This window comes from Emys orbicularis, chromosome 15, assembly GCF_028017835.1.
Source record: "Emys orbicularis isolate rEmyOrb1 chromosome 15, rEmyOrb1.hap1, whole genome shotgun sequence".
In the NCBI taxonomy this organism is placed as follows: domain Eukaryota; kingdom Metazoa; phylum Chordata; order Testudines; family Emydidae; genus Emys; species Emys orbicularis.
This window is the reverse complement of record NC_088697.1, coordinates 12,127,701-12,134,774: the sequence shown is the minus strand read 5'-3', so window position 1 is coordinate 12,134,774 and position 7,074 is coordinate 12,127,701. Positions and strand designations below refer to the sequence as shown.

Here is a 7,074-nt window from a genome sequence, read left to right as displayed (position 1 = left end):
ATAGTTAATTCTCCAGCTGGGGCTTGTCCACACACCGCTGGAGTTGAATGGGAAATCTGGATTCTGGCTGAGAGCAGGGGGTGGAGGGAGGAACCCACCTGTTTTACTCCAAGCCAGGCCCCCAACGTGAGGGAACTCCCTTCCCCAACTCACTTCAGGATCCCTGCCAGAAGCGGGTTTCAGTGTAAACAGAATTAACCTGAACTCTTCTCCCCTGGGAAGCGGAGCAAGGCCCAGTCATTCCATACTCAGCTCAGGGACAGCCCTGGGGTCAGGGGGATAATATAATCAGGCATCATAAGGACAAGACGATACCAATGATGTCTTTAGTTATGAGCTGAGCAGTGCCCGGGAGTGTGCGAGCGAGTGCCCCCAGTTCCCCCCCCACACACACACCCAGTTGTGTGACACAATTCCTGCCTCTGGACGCAGAGGGACTAATTCCAGATATCCGGGGGCAGCCGTGTCAGTCTGTATCCACAAACACAACGAGGAGTCCGGTGGCACCTTAAAAACGAACAGATTTATTTGGGCATCAGCTTTCGTGGGTAAAAAAAAACCACTTCTTCAGATGCATGACTCCAGCTGTGAATTCCAGATGTGATCCACGGGAGGGGGAACAGCAGCAGTGAGATGCAGGGAGGCTGGTGCCTGGCGTGAAGGAGACACCTACCTGCGTGGGAGGCAGGGGGGCTCTGGGACTGGACACGGGGGGAGATTTAACCAGTGCTCGGGAGGAATCAGCCCAGGGGTGATGCTGCAAAAAGACCTGGGAGCTGCCAACCCCCCTCCCCACTTATTTCTCCCTTTTCAGTGTCTCCTCCTCGGCTTGGAGACTTGGTCACTTTCCAGGCGCTGGGACCCTCCTGCGGTTGGATCAGTTCCTGGGGATGCTGCTGCCGGGACTGGCGCCAGATCGCGGGACCAGGGCGAGTCAGCGCTGCAGCTCTGCAGGGCGCAGGGCCGGGGCATTGTTGCAGCCCGGGGGTGGTTTGGACAGACACTGAAAGGGCTGGAGGCGGCTGGGAGTGGTGGGTGCTGGGAGGAAGGAAGCAGGAATCAGGGAGAACAAAGGGTCAGATACAGCACAGCTCCCGGGGAAGGGGAGGTTTTCTCCAGCTGGGAACAGCCCCCAGGATCTGCTGACCGCAACTCCGGAGCCTTCAGATAACTCCGAGAGAGCCCGGGGACAGGGACTCTCTGCACCAGGGGCGTTGGGAGCCCGAAATCCTGCAGCCCAGGGAGCTGGTCCCTGGTAGGGAATATGCGCCCGTGGGCAGGGCGGGAGCTGGGTTAGCAGCTCCCTGCCCCCAGCTCAGGGCAGCCTCTGCCAGGGGCAAAACTGGAGGTTTCCGATTCAGATGTGGCCAGAGACCGGGCCCCAGTGGCGTTCCCCTGGGGGTGGAGGGGCCAGGGAGGGGGGGAGGGGACAGACCGTGTGAACTGGGGGGAGATGGACCTGGCTCTGGGCAGGCAGGAGATGGCAGGGGGAGGAGAGCAGGTGACAGAAGTAGCGATGGTTTCGCCACTTTCCTTTAAACTATTGATAACATTATCTCTAGTATCTTCCCAGTTTTCTCTTTAATTCTCAGACATGGATAGGAAAATCTCTGTCCGTTCCCCCCCCCCCCCCCCCAGATCGTGGAGGTGTTCGCTAGTCTTCTCAGGTTTTGCCCCATGTCTCTCTCATTCTCAAATGTCCCTTTAAAATCTCCCCGAGACCAGGTGGGGGAGGTTAGGGCTTTTCTCGGACCAGCTCCTGTTGGGCAGAGAGACAGCGCTCCCTGTAAGTGCCAAAGTCCGTCTCTTTTGCCAGCAAAAGTTGGCCCAATACAAGATGTTACCCCCCCCCCGGCTTTCTAGCTCATATCCTGGGCCCAACAGGGCTACAAAACCACTGCCTTCCCTGATTGAAAATCTCCATAGCCTAGGCGGGAGAGGCCTGAGAGGCAGCTGCCTCTGGGGTGGGGATTCTCTGCCAGCAACAGATCATGGCTGAGCATGTTTTGACCAGTTTTCTCCCTAATTATCAAAGGCTGATACAAAATAACCTGAATGCTCCATTTTCTCTCCAGTTATTTATTACTTATTCAGATTTCCCCCGTCTCTCTAATTATACAATATTAACTCATTATCACCGCAGATTTTGCCTTTTCTCCAAATTCTTGAATTTGGAGGTAAAATCTTTGCAAACGTCGCCTCTTTTCTCTGCTTATCAAATAGTGATAAGAAATTCACTCAAATTTTACCTCTTTTTTTTCAAAGATCAACTAATGATATAAAACACCCCCAGCATTTTTCCTCTTTCCTGTCTAACATGTAGAAATTGATCCACCTTTCTCAGATTTCCAGCTGTTTCTCTTTGACGACCGAACCTTCAGCTCAACACTCAGATGCCGCCTTTTCCCATGGAATGATCAAGTGTCAATTACAAATCCTCTCAGGCTTTTGTTCCCCATGTGTTTGAATTGAAGCAGCTTCTTTGTTTTTGGAGGGAACCTGTTGTCCTGAGTCACTGTCCATACTGGAGGTTGCAGGGAGCTAAATGATGCAGTGATTTCCCCCCTCGTTAGAGAATCATTTGTTTCTGCCTTTATCTGACTTGCCCCATATTTAATACACATCAAAGCCAGAGCTACTTGATCGAACAGCCTCCCAAGGGGAGCAGTGGGGGCAAAAGACATATCTGGCTTCAAGACTGAGCTTGATACGTTTATGGAGGGGATGGTATAATGGGATAGCCTAATTTTGGCAATTAATTGGTGTTTGACTACTAGCAGTAAATATGCCCAATGTCCTGTGATGGGATGTTAGATGGGGTGGGATCTGAGTTACTACAGAGAATTCTTTCCTGGGTGCTGGCTGGTGAGTCTTGCCCACATGCTCAGGGTTTAACTGATCGCCAGATTTGGGGTCGGGAAGGAATTTTCCTCCAGGGCAGATTGGCAGAGGGTTTTTCACCTTCCTCTGCAGCGTGGGGCACGGGTCACTTGCTGGAGGATTCTCTGCACCTTGAGGTCTTTAAACCACAATTTGAGGACTTTAATATAGGGTTACCATATTTAAAAAATAAAAAAGAGGACACTCCACGGGGCCCTGGCCCCGCCCCTTTCCCGCCCCCGCCCCAACTCCGCCCCTTCCCCACCCCTTCCCCAAAGTCCCCACCCTAACTCCCCCTCCTCCCTCCCAGCCACGCGAAAAGGGCTGCCCGAGCGCTACTGGTTTCACGGTTTGCCGGGCAGCCCCCAGACCCTGTACCCCCGGCTGGCGCTTCCACAGCGCAGCTGGAGCCCAGGAGGGGAAGCGCCCAGCCGGGGACGCAGGGTCGGGAAGCATGGGGGCTGCCCGAAGCCGGTAGCGCTCGGGCAGCTCGGCTCTTAAACAGAGCCGAAGAGTCAGGGGAGGAGCAGAGGAGCCGCGGGAGGGGAAGTGCCCGGCCGGTATTTTCCCGGACATGTTCAACTTTTTGGCAATTCCCCCCAGACGGGGGTTTGATTACCAAAAAGCCGGACATGTCCGGGAAAAACCGGACGTATGGTAACCCTACTTTAATAGCTCAGACATAGGTTAGGGGTTTGTTACAGGAGTGGGTGGGTGAGATTCTGTGGCCTGCGTTGTGCAGGAGGTCGGACTAGATGATCATAATGGTCCCTTCTGACCTTAAAGTCTGTGAACAATGTCTCCCAGCTGCTAACAGGACAGTTGGACGGAACTTTTTCTCATCCCCAGAGAAGGCTGGAGGAAGGGTTCATTCCCCTCAGAAAGCTGCTTTGTGCGTGGCCAGGTCCTGTTCCCAGGGCAGTGCCCAGACTGGCTGGGAGTTGCCAGGCTTCTGTATTTCCCTGTCACTGGAAGAGCATCCAAAACCCATCCTTTTTAGAAGGTCTCTTTCTATAAGTCTATAATATAGAACTAAACTATTGTTGTATGTAAAGTAAAGAAGGTTTTTAAAATGTTTAAGATGCTTCATTTAAAATTAAATTAAAATGTAGAGCCCCCGGACCGGCGGCCAGGATCCGGACAGAGTGAGTGCCACTGAAAATCAGCTTGCGTGCCGCCTTCGGCATGCGTGCCATAGGTTGCCGACCCCTGCTGTAGATTGTTGTTCATTCCCCACCTTGGCAATCCAGACAGTCCCTTTCCCAGGCGTATCATAGACGGGGGCAGGGGAGAGAAACGTCCCCCTACATACACACACACGGGGCAATTCTTCCTTGCCCGATTAGGCCCCCTGCACGGCCCTGCCCCTGGCTGGATCATCAGCGGGCCCAGCCCCATCACTGGCTGCAGCTGGCTCTGGGGGGTGCCTGGCACCTCAGGGGACCAGCTTGGACGAGCCCCGGCAGCGCTTTGCCTGTTGTTCCCTTGGCAGAGGAGAACGAGCTGGAGCGTTTCCCGTGCCTGGGTCTGTCCAAAGGAAATCGCCAGTGGCCCCGTGGGCTCAGGGATGGGCTGACTCGCCTCGAGAACTGACCCAAGCCTGCGGCTCATGCGGCAAAGGGAGCATTTGCTTTTGAACTGGCTTATCCATGACCCCGGTGCAGCGGGCTGGAGAAAGGATCTGAGTCCCGGCTCCCACTCCCTTTACCCAGAGCCTGGCCTGCCCTCGAGGGCTCCCCTTCCTCCCTCCCTCCTGTGTGGCAGAGTCCATGTAACCCCAACAAGGCTGGGCCCAGGTTTCCTGGGGGGCTCAACCCCCCAATCATGTCATAGGACGGGGCGAGGGGGTCCCCACTCCGGGGTGCTCTCTCCGCTCTGGACGCTTCCCTGACCCACTGGTCACTGCACACAGCTCAAAGCAAATACCATTTATTAACCAGCGATCAATTAAAAAAATACGGCACCATGGGAAAGGTGAAAGGAAAACCCGTCACCCCGCTCTGTGGCCCAGGGACGTCACAACCAGTGTCTCTGGAGGGTAAAGGGCGCTTCACAGTCTGTCCCTCACCCATCCTGCCCAGGCCCTGGCTGTGCTGCAGGGATGCCGCGGGTCGGACGTGGCTTCACACTCTGGGGAGTAGGTCCCTTCTTCCCAGAATCAGGCCCCGCGTTGGGGCTATGAGCCGCCTCCATGTCTGGCCTGCAAGGACCCTTGGCTGGGGGTGTCTCCCTGCGCCGGGCCCTCTGCCCGGGGTCCCCCTCGCTCACCCCAGCTGCTCCCCACACCCAGCTCTGGATGGCTCCAGCCCCAGCTCCACTCGGCTTCAGGGCCGATAGACTCATAGAAGATCAGGGTTGGACAGGACCTCAGGAGGTATCTAGTCCAACCGCCTGCTCAAAGCAGGACCAACCCCAACTAAATCATCCCAGCCAGGGCTTTGTCAAGCCTGACCTTAAACACCTCTAAGGAATGAGATTCCACCTCCTCCCTAGGTAACCCATTCCAGTGCTTCACCACCCTCCTAGTGAAATAGTGTTTCCTAATATCCAACCTAGACCTCCCCTACTGCAACTTGAGACCATTGCTCCTTGTTCTGTCTGTCATCTGCCCCCACTGAGAACAGCCGAGCTCCATCCTCTTTGGAACCCCCTTTCAGGTAGTTGAAGGCTGCTGTCAAATCCCCCCTCACTCTTCTCTTCTGCAGACTAAACAATCCCAGTTCCCTCAGCCTCTCCTCATAAGTCATGTGTTCCAGCCCCCTCATCATTTTTGTTGCCCTCTGCTGGACTCTTTCCAATTTTTCCACATCCTTCTTGTAGTGTGGGGCCCAAAACTGAACACAGTACTCCAGATGAGGCCTCACCAGTGCCGAATAGAGGGGAATGATCACGTCCCTCGATCTGCTGGCAATGCCCCTATTTATACAGCCCAAAATGCCATTAGCCTTCTTGGCAACAAGGGCACACTGTTGATTCATATCCAGCTTCTCGTCCACTGTAACCCCTAGGTCCTTTTCTGCAGAACTGCTGCCTAGCCATTCGGTCCCTAGTCTGTAGCAGTGCATAGGATTCTTCCGTCCTAAGTGCAGGACTCTGCACTTGTCCTTGTTGAACCTCATCAGGTTTCTTTTGGCCCAATCCTCTAATTTGTCTAGGTCCCTCTGTATCCTATCCGTACCCTCCAGTGTATCTACCACGCCTCCCAGTTTAGTGTCATCTGCAAACTTTCTGAGGGTGCAGTCCACGCCATCCTCCAGATCATTAATGAAAATATTGAACAAAACCGGCCCCAGGACCGACCCTTGGGGCACTCCGCTTGATACCGGCTGCCAACTAGACATGGAGCCATTGATCACTACCCGTTGAGCCCGACGATCTAACCAGCTTTCTATCCACCGTACAGTCCATTCACCCAGATGCTGCTGCTCCGCCTCCAGCCCCCTGGGCTGCTCCTCTGGCCCCTGCCGCAGCTCTGCTCCCTCCTGGCGGAGGCTGGGGGGGTCCCGTCAGGCAGCCCCAGCTCACATGCAGGATGGGACCCCCCCAGCCTCCTGACTCCCTCGTTGGCCTGCCCGCCCTGTCAATCAGAATGACCGGGAGCGTTGGCCTCTCCCCATTGGCCCTGGGGACTGTCAGTCTCCGGGTCCTGATTTCCCATCGATCCTTCCCCTTTCTTTTGCTACTGGGAGCTAGCAACCAAACCCCCCGGCGGTGAGTTCTGGTAAGGGGCCAACAGTCCCCTTAGACCATCAATGGTGAAAAGAGGAAAATGTCACATTAATTCCCACTGGGCACATATCTGCCCCTTTCCCAGGTGCGTACTGCCGAGCCCACCAGCTGTAAGAGACCAAAGCCGGGGTCTTTCTGCCTGGGGAGAGGTTTCCGTGTAGCAAGGCTGGGCTGGCCCAGGCCCGTCAGTGGGTATTAAACCAGCCCCCACCTGGGCCTGCCAAAGCTGGCTCCTGCGAAGCAGAGATCACTGGTGAGGTTTGTTGTTTTGTGAAGGTTTTTTGGGGGGGGGGGGGACAGGGCCTGTCACTGAACTGAAGAGGGTCATATGGGAAGGCGACTAAAAGCACCCGATGAGGGTGGGATTCGAACCCACGCGTGCAGAGCACAATGGATTAGCAGTCCATCGCCTTAACCACTCGGCCACCTCATCTGAGCTGCTGGTTTGGTTTTAACACTTCCCAA

At 55.1% G+C, this 7,074-nt stretch overlaps 1 non-coding gene across 1 annotated transcript; it reads right to left on the bottom strand.

Annotated features, from left to right (window-relative positions):
- Positions 1 to 6,960: 6,960 nt before the first annotated feature.
- Positions 6,961 to 7,042, bottom strand: TRNAS-GCU (transfer RNA serine (anticodon GCU)). The gene has a single exon. It is a non-coding gene; the product is annotated as a tRNA-Ser (tRNA).
- Between the last annotated feature and the right edge of the window lie 32 nt (positions 7,043 to 7,074).